The following is a 16641-nucleotide window of genomic DNA, read 5'->3' as shown; positions in this document are numbered from 1 at the left end:
CAGGGATGAGATGTGCTTTCATACATCCACCTAATTGCTAGCATTGAAGAACTCCTGCATAGTACAGCTGATATGAGAGCCTTGCTTATAGGGACACAATGATAATGCTGTTTTTTACTGAGATGTTGTGGCTGGGACTATATACAGCCGTATACCATTGTTATGAGGGCTAAATCAATCTGTGAATGAATTTGTGTTGACTAAATCGCATATACATTATAAATGAAAACGGTAGTTCTGAAGGTGTGTGTGTCGGGAGGGAGTGTATACTTCCCTTGTTTTTAGATGATGTGAATATCTGCTCCATGTGTGATGGAGAAGACAGAACGCCTCTTCTATGGTGCCTTTAACCTACTGTGTGTGTGTGTGTGTGTGTGTATGTATGTATGTATGTGTATTTATATATATATGGTTTTAAAATAACTTGCCATCCAATTAATACATGGCACTTTTAAAGCAGTTAAAATGCTTTAAATAGATTACTCTAACTGAAAGATTATATAATTCAGCCCTAATGGTTGGTACATTGTCATTCACTGTGCATCATTGTAATTAGAAGCACCACTTCTTATAATCAATGGCTTAGTAACAATTTTGGAATGTTGCTGCTGTGGTTACTCATTCATGATACTCGTCTTAGGAACAAAATAAAAAAAATCATTCCAGTAGCACCTTAGAGACCAACTAAGTTTCTCATTGGTATGAGCTTTTGTGTGCATGCACACTTCTTCAGATACACTGAAACAGAAGTCACCAGATCCCCACATATAGTGAGGTGGGGCACCACTCAAAAGGGTGGTGGGAAACCCGGACTGTTTATGACTGCATTTGGTCTTACAGGAAGAATTTACGACTGTTTACAACTGCAAATTGATCCCATAGGAAAAGCAACGGGTGAGATGGCTTTATCATGTATAATGAGATAAGAATCCAATGCCTTTATTTAGACCAGGTTTCTCCGTGGTTCTATCTTCCTGTCTTTTTTGGTTTCCACGAACAAGGCAAAATCACAACAATCTGCCCCTCTTGGTTGCTCCCAGTATCTCCTCTAGTGGTACAAATGCCATGCCAAGAGACCTGTGCTGTGCTGTGCAGCCCAGCTAGTCAGCTGATGATCTGGCATCATCATGATGTTGGGTGATTTGACAGCTGAGTAGCTATGCCCAGTTGTCAAAGTGGGGGCTATAAAAGAGTTAAGGATCTGGCCTGTAACCAAATCAAGTCCCCCACCCTTGATCTAAACAGTTGGCATTCTGTGGCCATGATTTTAGATAGAGTGTACTTGTAAATGCTCATAGGATTGGCACATTTGATCTCTTCCTAACTCTTAAAAGAACTTCGAGAGAAAATATTATAAAAATGTATTACTGTATATAAACAGTTTGCATTCTCACCTTTCCCTGTGCAATTTCTATTAACTCATTCTGAACTCATGTATTTCCACCTCAAGGTTATAAGCAGATATTTATTGGAGAAATGAAAGTTTTCCACTACCCTTGTGGTGTATAGTGATTAGAGTGTTGGACTAGGAGTTGAAAAACCAGGGTTCAAATCCTCACTGAGCCATGAAGCTCACTGAGTCTCAGTGTTGTTGTGTGTTTCAAATGAGGACCATGTATGTCACATTGCGTTCCTAAGAGAATGATGTGAGATATAAACGCTAGGGCACCTTTCCCCTTCTCTCTTCGATCAGATCTCATATTAAAGATTAGGGAGCATCTGTTCTGATCAGCAGAGCAGTATGTGCTTTGGTGAGCTTTTGTGTTGACGATCATCTCCAAATTGCTTGGGAATGGCAACATATTATCTTTTAAGCATTAGTTTTTATAAAGTTAACTCATTTCAGTTACAGTATTTCTTAAGCTGCCCTTTTCAAGTCGTGTAACATTCATTTAACAGCATCTCATTCACAACAGGGTGGATAATTGAGAGAAAACGAACGCGTAAAGAACACGCAAAACCGCGGCCGCCTGCCTACCGCCGACCCTGCGTGGGCGCTCTCAGGAATTGTTTTGAGAACGAGCGCGATTCCGCTTGGGAGAGGACCTCTCGGGAACTACATTTCCCGGCAGGCTACGCAAAAGGGGGCGTGGCCAGCCATGGTTGAGTGCTGCCCTCTCTTGGGTACATCTAGGAAGTTGAAGAGCGAGAAGGTGACAGTAAATTAGGGGGAGGGAGAGCTGTCCGTAAGGGGTCCTGGGGGGTGAAAGCACCCCTGGCAGCGCACAGGAGAGGATTGCAACAGCTGGAACTACCTGGTGCCAAGAGAAAAGCCAGAGGAGAGCGGCGGGACAAGCAGAGGGCACCCAAGTTGAGCCGAGTTGGCCAAGTGGCTTGGGAAGTGGCGTGTTTTTCTCCCCCTCCCCTCCAGTGGCTGCGCAGCCGACTCTGACCTTCACGGGAGGGTAAGTACGCCGAGAGCGGGCAGACTCCGGACGCGCGTGCCACTTCCAGGCAAAAAAGCTACAATCTCCAGAGGCGCCGTTTGGGGCGGGCAGGCGGGCGTGTGAACTGCCAGCCGAGGTGGCGGCAGCAACACCCGCTGTGTGTGTGTTGGGGGGGTGAGGTGGGGGTAAAATAAAAAATAAATAGAAATCCCCCGGCTGAGGTGGTTGGTGGGAGCGAGGCGGGAGAATCCTAAAGGACCCAGCGCTCTGTTTCACCGACGAGGCGCGCGAGGTCTCCTTAAGCGGAGCAGGTGGAAGAGGGAGAAGGTGTCGAAGCGGGGATCGGGAGTTTGTGTTTAGCCGGAAGGAGAGTGCGGGGAGGGGAGAGGGAGACGCGTCGTGGGATCAAGAAGTTTATATGTGTAACTTGGGTCGCTGAGAAGGGTAGGCAGGTGAGCGGCAGGGCGAGTCGGGTGGAGGGCAAGCAACTCTCTCCGCCGTCTCTCTCCCCTACTCCTTTGCAAGAGATCAAGCCGGCTTTTGAGCCATCATACGGTAGTGCGTTTGGGTCCCGAGTCGACTCTCGCCACCCCGACGGGAGGGGGGGCGACGACGACGACGACCCATTGCCGGGAACTGTCAATGTGTGTGGGGGGGAGCGCGGGGGAGGGGAAAGCCGATGCCGGAACTGGAGAAGTCAAGCAGCAAAACAATGGGGGGGGGGAGAGGGAGGAGAGCCGCTCAACTCCACCCGCGTCAAGGCGGAGAGGGGCGGCGAAGGGCTGCTCGCTTCTGCCCTCCTCTCTCTGCCTTCTCAGCAGCGCCGCCAGGAGCTTAGAGGGGAGCCGCGGGGGCCTCTTACGTAACTGCTGCTGCAGAAAGCCGGGAAACTGCCGGCTGCTCCGAGTGGGGCAGCGGCGGAGTTTGCAAAGTCCGGCGCGGGGGCGGAGTCGGGCTGCGCTGGTTGCTTCGCTCCGTCGGCGCGCTCGGCTGGGAGCTGCGCTTGGGCGCGAGAGGCGGGCAATCTCCGAGAGCCGGGCTTGCCTCGTTCTTGGCGCGAGACGGAAGTTCACGATGACAAGCGCTGCAAGGCTTCTCATTAGTTTAATGAGCGCTCATTATTGTTAATTTCCATGTCCCGGGAAGCTCCCACGTGTGCTGTCAGGAGACGGTGGCGGAAAGGGATACCGGGCGCGTCCTGCGAGCAGCTACCCAGCCCGCCCGCGGCGCTGTTTTGTAGCCAGGCTATTTCCGCGCAAGCCCAGTGCTGGGAAGAGGCGCCTTCACGTGTCTCACCCTGCAGGCCCTGATCCGAGGCAAGAGGAGATAAAGGCCTGGGGCTTCCTCTAGAGTAGGGTTGCCAACTTTTCTTTACTGTCTCTGCTCCAGTGCTTCCAGCTGTGGCCCAACCCAGAGAAATAAAATCTCAGGAGCAGGGGTGCTAAATTGAATAATATATTGGGGGACGGACATGTAAGCCCCGCAAAACTGATCACAGGGCTCGGTTCACACCCACCACTTGAATGGCAATGTCCATCAACTTTGGGGAGGGGGGTCCAGTCCCCTCAAATATTTTATGGGGGGGGGCTGAAAGGACCTAGGCCCCTAGGAGTTGGCTCCTAGGCTCAGGAGGATAGGTTTCAGCTGCTTAATTTCTAGTCTTGGGGCTGCTCTTCGCTGGCAGTGAAGAAGGCCCAGTTTAAAAAGCGGAAGAAAGCTTAGTTCAAAATTTAGTTCAGCCATCTTAAACTACAGCAAATCTGATGACCAGCAAAAGTGTGTGTGTAGTATATAGGTATTACAGTATATGCTTTGTGTCATGAAAATTTCAGAATTCTGAAAACTTCTTTTCCTGAACAGTTTTGTAGCGCATAGGAAACTGCTCTGAGACCTGGTGACTTTTTTTCCTTAACGCACGTGGTAGAAAACTGAACAGATGGCCAATGTGTGGATATTCCCTCCCCCTCTGTGCTGTTAATTTCCTCTATCATATTTGTTTGACTTCATGCATGGCTGCCCTCCATCTCCAGCATGGGGGTTTGAGTGGGGCTGCGTCGACAGGTCTTTGCCTGCTTTTTCTTGGGCCCCTTGCTTTTCTTTCTGTTTACAGATGCTAGATATACAGGTGACTCTGTATCGGACAAGCAGATCTGGCAAATAATGAGAGCAGTCCGTCCTTCAGAGCCTCTTATTCCTTGGATGTAAACTCAAGCTGAGTTTCGTCTCTTGAGTTAGAATCCACAGCATGGACTAGTTTTTAAGCAAGTGGAAGGCTCTGCCTCACCTTAAAAGTGAGATGGGGGATTTTAGGTGACTGAATGTTCATACCTGGGGTCTTTTATAGACAGGGCCTGGATTTGGCAACTCTTAATGGGGCACCTTTATCTTTTTAAGCATTGGCTAGAAGAGGAAAGGTGTTTGCTGTCATCTTGCTACAGCAGTGGGAGAAACTACATTTGATTTCAAAATAAAAGATGACCCAATTGTCCTACCAAAATGGCCAGAAAAAGGCACAGAGTGAGATTGGCCCCAGATTGTCAAATTTCCTTGTATAAAGGCTTGAGGCAGATAGTGATGAAATGCTGCTGGTATGAACGGTTTCTCAGTCCACTTTCACACATGCTTTTTGAATTTTTGGCATCTTTAGCGAGAACAGAAAACCTACATTGGTAAGCCTGTTTATGCCATTTAAAAGTGCCTCTCTTCCACTTTTTTAAAAAAATTCTGGCATGAACAGCATTCTCACATGCACACAAAATCATTTAGTGACATGTGCGACTACGGGTAAAGGAGCCCTTGTCTCAGACTGCCAGTGCCACGTTAAAGATAGCTAGATCCTGAACCCATAATAAGCTCTCCAAACAGCTGTGCCAATGCATCTTACTGAGATGGTGCCCCACTCATTGTCGGCAGGAGCTAGGAAAAAACACACCATGTGCACTAGGTGATTAATTAGCCAGAAAACATGTGACTGAGGCAACCATTTATTCTCTGTCAGTATCAAAGGAGAAATTCCAAACTACTACAAGGGAAAAGGAGCAGTGACTGTAAATGTTGAGTCATTCAGTGATATGTGGTTGGCAGAGCGTGATTTGATACCATAACGTAAAAACGTGCAGTTGCTTTTCAGCTCAAGCGCATAGGAAACCCAGTAGTATATTTTCAACCCCAGAAGTAATCGCTATGCAAGGCAGTTTCTCTTGAGAGAAATTAAAGTTTTAATCAGATGTCCAGGTTCATGTAAACTACAGGAAAAAGTTCACGATGCCCACCCCTCTATTCTTCTCTGTATCCTCATCCTCTGCACCGTTCTGCTACTTTCTATTACTTCATTAAGTAATTACTTCTATTACTCATACACAAACACACACGTAAATATGTTGCTTCTACACATGTAGACGCATATGCTAATAGGCTGGGGAACCTGTGACCTTCTGGGTGTTGTTGGACTCCAACTCCCATCATCCCCAGCCAGTATGGCCAATGGTCAGGGATGATGGGAGTTTAAAATCCAGTAACACCTATAGAACAAGAGGTTCCCCACCCCTCATTTCACATGAAGGGGCCAAAGGTTGGCATTAGCTGATGCACTCTCTTATCCCCTTGTGCCTGGCGATTCCCTCCCTCCTTTCTTGGTTTGAGGCAAACCATACTTTGCTGAACTGGCAAACAATGGTTTGCCCTTGTTTTGCCACAAAGGATTATAAACTGGGATGGGATCCTGGTTTGCAGGCCAAGCACAAAGAAGTGATGGGGGATGAAGAAACAATTGAGTTGAAGGGTCTAGTCTGGCTCCCTCAAACGAAGCCTGATCACAGATAAGCATTATGTTTGAACCATATCTGAACTACACAGTCATTTATTCAATGTTTATAAGTGGAGCTTGTGAGTGTTGTCATAGTGTCTGAAAATATCCCTTGCTTTCTGGCTACAATAAGTTAAAAGTTTGTGTCATGCCAGGGAGATTCTCACTACCACCTTCCCCATATTACTTTGTGGTTCTTGGGATTGCAGTGTGCCTGGACTGTTCTTCACCATGGCCTCAGATTGTGGATGAGGCCATCATTTTCCAGCAGTGGTCATAGGGATGTATTTACATTAAAGTAATCATTCCCTCTGTTTCCAGACTAAGAAGCTGAATGTGGATACAGTCAGAAATTCAAAATGGCACCATCCACATACAGTATCAGCAGTTTGGGACACTCAAGGTTTGTAAAAGTACAAAAAAAATTCACTAAGAGGGACCTTCCTTGCCCTCCTTAAGTTTTAAAACAGCCAAATGAGGACTGAATGTGCTTGGATGGGCATAGAATGCTGGCTGACTGGTGTGTGTGTGTGTGTGTGTGTGTGTAAGAGAGAGAGAGAGAGAGAGAAATCAGAAAACGGGAGTATATGGAATGGCATATCCTGGAAAGGGGCATGGTTTACCAGAACACTAAAGAGGATCATTCCATGCTGCAACATTTTGTTACTTTGATTATTCTCTGGTATCAGAATATCCCTGCTTTGTGATCTATGAAACAGATGATGTGGCTTCACTATACTGTACTGTACAGTATAACTTACCGTGTTTCTCCGAAAATAAGCCATACCCCGAAAATAAGCCATACCCCGAAAATAAGCCATAACCAGAAAATAAGCCGTAGTGATAGGCAGTTTAACCTTGTACCATACCATTAAACTGTACCATACTTAATAATAATAAAAAAGACATCCCCTGAAAATAAGCGACCGTGGTTTTTTTTTGAGGAAAAATAAATATAAGACAGTGTCTTATTTTTGGAGAAAGAGAATGTGATATCATTCCTTGTAAGCACATAGATACAATTTCCATCGTATATATTAGTGATGCTTTCCAAGTGACATTGGGTGGCTAAAGTCCAGGAATTCTTCTTATCAGCAGGAAGCTGCAGGAGGGTGTGAATCTAGTTTCTCTCCCCCCCCCTTCCATGTGCCTTTCTATAGCAGCATTGCACATGGTGATGTACTTGAAATTTGGACTTGGTTTTCCCTTTCTTACCTAAGATTTATGCAACGGACAAAAAGAGCTTGGCTACCCCCCCCCCCCCGGTTGTCCTCACCATTGTATTTTTTTAAAACCAGGCAAGAACCATATTGTGGGAAGTCTATCTTCTGTCATGGTTATTACTGCTGCTGTTCTCTGGTGATGGCCATCCTTCATTAAAATTTCAGAACTGCAGGATCCTATGCAGTTTAGGGCTCACTTCTGAAACGAGGGGTAGTTGTTAAGGTTTAGAATAACCGGCAAGTCTCTTCAGACATCTGGCCTGGTATGGCTTATAAAGTGCTTTGGAATTCTGGGATATATTATGGATTTCACCTTGATAGTAGTAGTCTAGGTAGAGGCAGCAAAGGAATCACAATTGTGTACACACACTAATAATACAGAAACGCCCTGGGAATGCTGTTATGTAGGGCTGCCGTACGCCTGGCAACCCACGTCGGCAGTGTCATTTTTGCCGCTCAACAACTTTTGTTGGCAACCCTATTTATGGCAACTTAATTGCCTTTAATGTGTGACACACAACAGAGAGACACAAAACTGTTTTCACAGCGGCGGAGCTTCATGCGCGCATTTTGGGGGCAGGGTGCACCGTGTGCAGGGGCAACGCACACATTTTGGGGCGCGCATAGGGGCGACGTGCACATTTTGGGGGCGGGGCAGGCAGAGGTGATGGCGGCCCGCCCCCACCGCCCCTATCTTCCCATGCCCCTGTGTTTTCATCCACTAGCTGGAGCAGTGCTAAGGTTGCAGCAAACACTGTTGCAGTGATTCCAACATGGAATGCAGTGTGGCATGAAGATCTTCAGTTGCATGCATTGCATGAAACTTACATCACTAGTGCTGTGTGGGCTTTGGTGCAGCCTTCCCCAGCTTTTGTTCATTGCTTTAATGGCATTAGCTGAGTTTTCCAGAGTTGCTTAGCAGCTACCGCTGTATAGAGTATGTTTTTGGCAAGAAGCCTATGAACTGCTGACTTAGACATGAACATGGCATTTTGGAGTAAGTCATGCTAAACCTCGCTGCAAGGAGCTGCAGCACTGGCACCAGAAACTCAAGAATTTGTCACAGGACAGTCTTTTCCTTAGAGACGTTTAATTGTTTTTGAACATGATGGCTGAGGTTCCACAGGAAACGTGTTATCAATGCCGTGTGTGATTATTGTAGTGGCCTTTGTTAATCGCTATCTGATACACCAGCCTTTACCTCAGATAAACTACCAAAGAGCTTGCTCACACAATCAGGATTCAGTTTTGACACATAAGGCTTAACTTGGCTTACGCTTCAATTAGTTTTGTAATGTGTAACCTTCATTGCCTAAAAGACTAATTTGCATTAGGAATAAATTGTCCCCAGATTCTCTTCCATATGAATAAGGGTAAGCTGCTAACATAAATAGCAGGAGTGAGACTGAAAACCGATTGAACCCTCTCACGTGTAAAAAGGGTACATACAGATACATACAACATGATCCACATTCATCTCTTTTCAGTCAAATGTACAACCTTGCTAAAAGATTCGTTCTGGGGAGCAGCAGGTGCTTCCTACTTCCAGTAGAAGCTGGTTGTGTGAATACTGATTGGTTAGCTTTTGTGACAGTCAAAGCAACTCTCCTAACACCCACTCAAACAAACAAACAAACACATGATAGGCTTGAAAAAGCAACACCGAATAAATATTAAACTGGATAAATATTTCAGATGGAAAATAAAATAAAATTCTGCCTGAAAAATAGCAGAGGATTGAAAATGTGTGTTTATGTACATCATTATAATAGTGTAATTTGAAGGGACAGCTGAAGGGGAAATGGTGGGCTCTTCCAGAGGACTTGTTTATCCTGATTTGCTTGCACAAAGCATATATGGAGGTTAGAGTATATCCGGTCTTCATTGAGCATGTGTTATGACACATTTGCATAACTGTTATACAACAATGAGCTTTCGCCCTGATCCGCTTCTGGGGGGTGTTCATATGGCTTCCCAGTAGTCATTTGTTCATCACACGCTTTTCAATGTATTTCTCCAACACTTTCCAAACTGCAAAACGTGAGTTAATTTTTGCTTAAAACAGATTTATTTTTTTGTGCTATATTGGATATTTTAATCCAATATACCTGCATAAACCAATCTAACTGTGCTTGAATCTCCCCTGCAAAATTGCGACAGACTGGAGGCACCCGGTTCTGCCATTGCGTGGGGCAACAACACAAACAAGTTTAAAAGAGCCTGCCGCAGTGAGTAAAGGGCTCTGAATCTTTAGGTGAATTTCACTAGCATTCAATCAGTCACCCAAAGCAGGTTGCACATGCAAATGAGGGAGCATTTTTGTTCAGCCCTACTTTTCATTGGAGATGTGGGAACTTGAACCTGGGACATTTTTCAAGTAAATTATGCACTCTGCCAGTTAGCTGCACCCACTGTGACTTCTATAAAGAACTAAAGTATTTAAACATATGGCAATAAGGAATATATCTGTTTGACTTTTCAACATGGTGGAGAGAGAGAAAATGATTTGGCAGGCATTTAATTATTATTACTATTATTATTACTAGATTCAGGTAGTAGGTGTGTTGGTCTTACGCAGTCGAAATATATAAATAATAATAATATTAATAATAAATAATAATTGTCCAGTAGCCCCTAGAGACCAACTAAGTTTGTTCTTGGTGTAAGCTTTCGTTTCTTATACCAAGAACAAACTTAGTTGGTCTCTAGGTGCTACAGGACAATTTATTATTATTTTTATATATTATTATTACTGTAAGATTGTGAAATTCAAGTTGTGTCCTCTTCATACAGTTTAGTGCCTGCCAGACAATGAGTTTCATGAGCCGCAAAAGCATAGCTGTTGCACAATATTCTGATGTCTTCTCAACAATGTGATTATCTTTCTGAGATACCCAGCATTCAAAGCCACAATCTAGTGTGACTTGGAGAATACCATTCTTTTCTCAAATAGCAGAGCCCAGTGCTAGCCCTACCATTAAGCAAAGTGAGGCACTGCCTCAGGTAGCAGATGCTGAAGGACAGGGAAGGCTACCCATTCCGTTATGTAAGAACAGAACGCTGACAAGGGGAGTACCTGGCATGTCAGTTAAATGATAAGCCCTTGATTTAAACTGATCCTTTCCATAGATAAGTTATTAAAATTCAGGCTTATTTGATGAACACTGGGGGAAAAGAATACATCATTTGGTGGGAGCTGCTTTCAGTAAGTGCAATATTAGCTGTTTTTTTTAAATATTGGAACAGCACCAAAATATTTGAACTAAAATTAGAATAAAGGAAATTAAGGGGATTGCCTGAAGTTCTGCTGCAGCTCAGTGACAGACCTTGGATGAGAACACAAGTTTCCTGTGTGTGCACCAGTGTGATGCCTTGTGGCTTGCTACACCCCACTGTTTTCTTGGCCCTACATACTGGCATTGCACGAGGCCAGCAATGGGTTTTTCTGGTTTTGTAAGAATCCCAAACACAGAAAGTGCAACAGAAGTGGTTGAGTGGTGCTTTTCTGAGGATGAGTCATATATTTGGTTACGATGGCTGCTTATATACAAGTTCCAAATGTACTTTGTTTTGCGCTGGGAAATTTGCGGGGAACTTGACAGCAGCAAAAGCTGCAGGATTCACAATGAGATAGCACTACAGTGGTACCTTGGGTTAAGAACTTAATTCATTCTGGAGGTCCGTTCTTAACCTGAAACTGTTCTTAACCTGATGTACCACTCTAGCTAAGGGGCTTCCCGCCGACGCGCTGCCGCATGATTTCTGTTCTCATCCTGAAGCAAAGTTCTTAACCCGAGGTACTATTTCTGGGTTAGCGAAGTCTGTAACCTGAAGCGTCTGTAACCTGAAGTGTCTGTAAGCTGAGGTACCACTGTACAGGGTTTTAATTATTACTAATTATTACTATTACTAAACTCTCTATCCCTCCCCCCCTTGCCAGTTGTACTATTAATTAATAATAATATACTACTATTAGTAGTAATAATTAGTAGTTAGTAGTAATATTATTACTAATAGTAGTAATAATAATAATATTATTATTAATTAATAGTACAACTGGCAAGGGGGGGAAGGGATAGAGAGAGTTTAAGCAGGCAGCTTGATTCTTTAAAGAGGAAAACTGTCTTATGGAGTTGCCTAGCCACTCGGCTAATCCTTGGCTGTTGCAACACATTAGCCCATGTTACCCACATTACTGTATATCAATCCACATGCTTGAGGTGCCACTAGAATTCAAGGAAAGTGGTGGCAAAACTCGGGTAGCTAACAAGTGAGCCATGCCACATGCCCTGGGGAGATCACATGCTCGTGTCTCTTTTATTACCATATTACTTTCTAAAATATACTTTATATGTAATAAGAAATAGGAAATATACTAATTTCTAAGGATTCATATTAAAAATTGTTGACATTTCTATAAGTGGTGGAGTATAACTGCAGTGAAAAGGCTTTAAATAATTCTAGTTGATGTTTCACGTTTGTAGAAGACAATAGATTCTCAAATTGTTAATTTCTTTATCTACCTTCCTTTGACTAGACCATTTCTGTCAATTTTTATCATTATGGCAAAAGACCAAATTTTATTAAACCATTTTCTGTTGGAGTTGTCGGAGGATGCCATTTGTCTGCTTTCATTATTTGGACAGCAGTTAGCATTACTCCTGGGACCCAGGTGGCACTGTGGTTAAACCACTGAGCCTAGGGCTTGCTGATCAGAAGGTCGGCGGTTCGAATCCCTGTGACGGGGTGAGCTCCTGTTGCTTGGTCCCAGCTCCTGCCAACCTAGCAGTTCGAAAGCACGTCAAAATGCAAGTAGATAAATAGGAACCGCTACAGCGGGAAGGTAAACGGCGTTTCCATGTGCTGCTCTGGTTTGCCAGAAGCGGCTTTGTCATGCTGGCCACATGACCTGGAAGCTATACGCCGGCTCCCTCGGCCAATAATGCGAGATGAGCGTGCAACCCCAGAGTCGGTCACGACTGGACCTAATGGTCAGGGGTCCCTTTACCTTTACCTTAGCATTACTCCTAGTAATTTTTTTGTGTTCTTTCTGTTAGACCCTTCTTAGCTTCCACTAATTTATCTAGGGCAGCCATCCCCAAACTACGGCCCTCCAGATGTTTTGGCCTACAACTCCCATGATCCCTAGCTAAGAGGACCAGGGGTCAGGGATGATGGGAATTGTAGTCCAAAACATCTGGAGGGCCGAAGTTTGGGGATGCCTGATCTAGGAAAAATGATAAACTGCTTAAGCAGAAAAATCTCTATGCAGTGTACACAATAATTATCAATAAAACAATGATGGAAAATATTTTATCTGGGTTTTAACATACTGTGTAGTGCACCTTCCCCCAGTGTTTTAAAAGCCTTTAAAGATTTTCTTTCCGCTGTGTCCAGTTTTGTGATCTTGTTTCATTTCACCTTTGTCAACTGTCAATAGAATCAGGTTTACTCAGGTACCCTCATATCTTGTAGCTTGCCTGGGCCTCATTTCCCCCCATACTTAATGCTGAAATACCTACTTTTCCAAGGGACCATTCTGTAAACAAGACACTAGAGAATCATGGACGTGACATCAAAGTAGACTCAGAAGGGTGGGCAATTTATTCCAGACTCTGTTATCTGCTGACCCGGCATACAAGGGATTTCCCCTTTTGGTGCATCTGTTTCCCCTTCAGTTATTTGAGTCGGATGTATGAAGAGAGGACCCTTGTGGGCTCTGTATCTGAGCAAAGGACCCCAGAATTGTACTATGGCAACCGACATGCATAATGAAAAGGTCATGCTGCATATAGGCTTATATGCCTTCTGCGGAAATACTTCCATCCAATTAATATAAAATTTGCACAGCAACGTGGAAAAGAATGCAACAGATCCACAGCTGAGTGTATTAGTTTGTTCCATTCATAGAAGTTTCATGATCACGTAGTATACCAGGGTTCCCCCCCTTTTTTCCTTTGTTTTCTTCTAAAGGTGTGCACTTTATATTTTAGGCATACAGAATTTTTTTCCCAAGTGTGAATGCGATAAAGAGGTGTTTGAAAACATTTACGTATTACGTATCAGAGGTGCACTCCCGAGGATAGGCTTGGGACTATATATAGTGTGTTTAAGCACATAGAATAGCAATATAATAAATGTATGTGAGAAGAAGAGGCTACAGATGTTTGGAGGTCATCACTTTTTCTAGACCTCCATTTGTCGTGTGGTTACTTAAAATCAGGTTGGTTTGTAATAAGATTGTGCTTTCCCACAACTTGATAATGAATGAGAGGAGCCAACCTGGAATGTGTTACCGAGACCTGGGTGGGTGAGCTGGTTGAGGTAGACCCAAACCGCTGTGCTCGCCTGTGTGCTTGATGTAGTAGCATCAACATAGGCTGGAGGGTTGGGGAGGGCTTTCTGCGGTCTGTAAAGATTCCATTGCCAGGAGACCTCTCCATTCTCTGAGGGCCTGAATCCGATATCCAGCTCAAGAGGTAGATTGTGACCGCTGCTGGTGTACCGTCCATTCTGCTGCTCAGCAGCCTCCCTGACTGAATAGGCTTCCAGGCAATCAGTGTACAGTTTTCAGCAGGGCTTTCCCACAATCCTGAGCTTTTAAAAAATATTTTTATTGAAAAGCCAGATCTCTCCACACATTGCTCCATGGTGTCCATCTGTTGGATCTGTTCCACTGAATAACTCAGAAGGGATCACAATGACTTCTTTGTATAAAATGGCTGAACCAATATGCTGGGGGTACAGCTTTGTGGGGTCACAGAACAATTGCCCACTGCACCCTTGTATGTAATGTATGTAATCAGTGCTGGATTTATGTATAAGCTAAACAAGCTATAGCAAAAAAATTAAAGCCAAAAAACAACCTTTATGTACATTTCCAAAATATAAGATAAAAGACAAATAAAATAACACCTACATACAGCAACAGTGTTTTGTGTTGTGTATGGACCTATTAGGTCCATAAATTATCATATAGCATATATTCAACACAAAAACAGTGACAATTTGTTGTTGACCAATCTAAATCCACCTCTGTATGTAATAGCACTAAAACGTCCTCTTTGCTAGGACATAGTGACTTCTGTTCTTAATTTGGGAACAATGCACAGGTCATTAATATGTTACTTCAAAGAACTGAGTGTTCTTGATCAAAAGCTTCCACAGCTTCAGAGAAGTGAATAATATTGACCGCTAGGACATTCCTAGCTCTTCCTGACTACTCTGGCTGCTCCACTCTTTTGACCTCTGAACCAGGAAGTACCCTTAGAACTTTTAGAAAGAGAAACAGTTTTGAAGATTGAATATATAGAATTAACCACTAGGGATGAGGGAGAAACTCGGTTCACTTCACTTTTTAATGTGAACTATCTAACTATTGCTCCCTGAATATATATTTGGACTAAAATGCACCTATACTTTGAAATCTGCAATTTTGAAATTTTGCAGTGCAATTCTCAGAGTGAGTAATTTGCGCAAAAATGTGTACATTAGTGAAAACAACATACAAAAAATATTAGGAGGAATTGCTTGCAAAAACACATACAGTGGTCCCTCAACTTACGAAGTACTCGACTTACGAAATTCGAGTTACGGATGGAAAAAAAATGTCCGCACGCTTACTTTTTTTCGACATCCAAAAGGAAAACCGTTGCAGTTTAGATGGGGTTTTTTCGACTTACGAATTTTAGATGTGGTTTACTCGGCTTACGAAATTTTCAGGTTACAATGCATTCCTATGAGAAACCACTTTTTTTGACTTACAAACTTTTCGACCTACGAATGTGCATTCGGAACGGATTAAATTCGTGAGTCGAGGGACCACTGTATATTGAGACAAATGTGAACTTAAATGCTGATGAATTTTCATGAGAACATTTTATTATTATTTTCATTGCAAACTGATGTGGAAATGTGCTGAACTGAATTTAGTGTTGGATAAATGAGACATCTGAAACTGACAGATTCATCCATCCCTATTAATCACACCACCTATATTCCCCTTGGCACTGAATGGTGTTTTAACTGTACCTCTTTGCTATGAGGCTAAGCCCCACCAGAGACAGAAACCAGAAACATAACCTGCAGAGTACTGAGGCAAGCCCATTTCCTCATTCCTTGTGGAATTTGAGTTCACTGCCCCGAATTTCACAGGAGTGGATCATAGAAATCCAAAACGTTTGAAAGATTTTCATTGAATGCTGCTTTAAAATTCATTCCTCCATTAACTCCTGCAGTAGAAAGACCATGGGAGTGGTTCTGGTTTACAAAAAGTAGAATTTCACAAGAGTAGAACTTCCATATTTGAACGGTTGCAAATAGCTCAAAAAGGAAAGGGCTGTTGTTTTTAAAAGAACTGTGAATAAAACTAGTTTTATTTCCTTATTTTAAAAATAAAATTGGGACTCAACATTACGTTGCAATTGCAGTATCTCATGGTAGTTAGAATTGCAGAATCATTATTTCGTGTGAATTTCCTCCACTATTCCGCAGAAGGCAGGGGATCTCAACTAGCTAATTGCCATTGCTAATATGGTGATATAAATGCCAGCCCCAACTAACCTCTTTCTAATAATATTTTATTATTAAAATATTCAAATAAAATGAATATTTAGTAAATATTCTCATGATGTCCTGAGAGAGAAGTAAAAATGTGAACCTTCGTTACAACCAGCTAATTTATTGATGCAGAAACTGTATGGCCTAGGGTAGAAATAAGAATGCAGTTGTGTGTATCATGCATTCATCAAAACCTTAATCATTATAATTAATTTGTTGAATTTATACCACTCCATTCCACCCAATGAGACTGGGGCAGCAAACAGATGCACAATTTAAAAACAAAAACAAAGCAAAACATTGTAAAACAGTCAAAGCATTCTAAAAATAATTACGGTACAATTAAAAACTTCTAAAATATTCTAAAAGCAATGCATAGGGAAAAAATACACATTTTAATAATTGTGGAATGAGAAACTGCTTAAGTACACATTGCAGATCAAAATACTTTTGAGTTAAAATGTTAGTCATCCAATGATAATTGGGGTTGCAAGGGGCAGTAGTCTTCCGTTACCAGATGCCTTGGTAAACAGGAATGTTTTCAAATCAAATTCCTCCTAGGGGAGGGCATTCCATAACTGGGGAGCCACCACTGAAAAGGCCCAGTCATGGGTTTGTGCCACTGAGTGGCCCTGGTGGCCTCAATGGATGCTTTTATGGTCCAAGG

The 16641-nt window shown here is 43.1% G+C and overlaps 1 protein-coding gene across 1 annotated transcript in view; it reads left to right on the top strand.

Annotated features, from left to right (window-relative positions):
* Positions 1 to 2117: 2117 nt before the first annotated feature.
* TFEB (transcription factor EB) overlaps positions 2118 to 16641 on the top strand; it is a 74346-nt gene continuing 59822 nt past the window's right edge. The window contains exon 1 of the mRNA XM_035121593.3: positions 2118 to 2405. The gene's annotated coding sequence lies outside the window, so the exon portion shown is untranslated. The remainder of the gene's footprint in view (positions 2406 to 16641) is intronic.

This window comes from Zootoca vivipara, chromosome 7 (assembly GCF_965207765.1).
Source record: "Zootoca vivipara chromosome 7, rZooViv2.hap1.1, whole genome shotgun sequence".
In the NCBI taxonomy this organism is placed as follows: Eukaryota; Metazoa; Chordata; class Lepidosauria; order Squamata; family Lacertidae; genus Zootoca; species Zootoca vivipara.
This window is presented reverse-complemented; position numbering and strand designations above follow the sequence as displayed.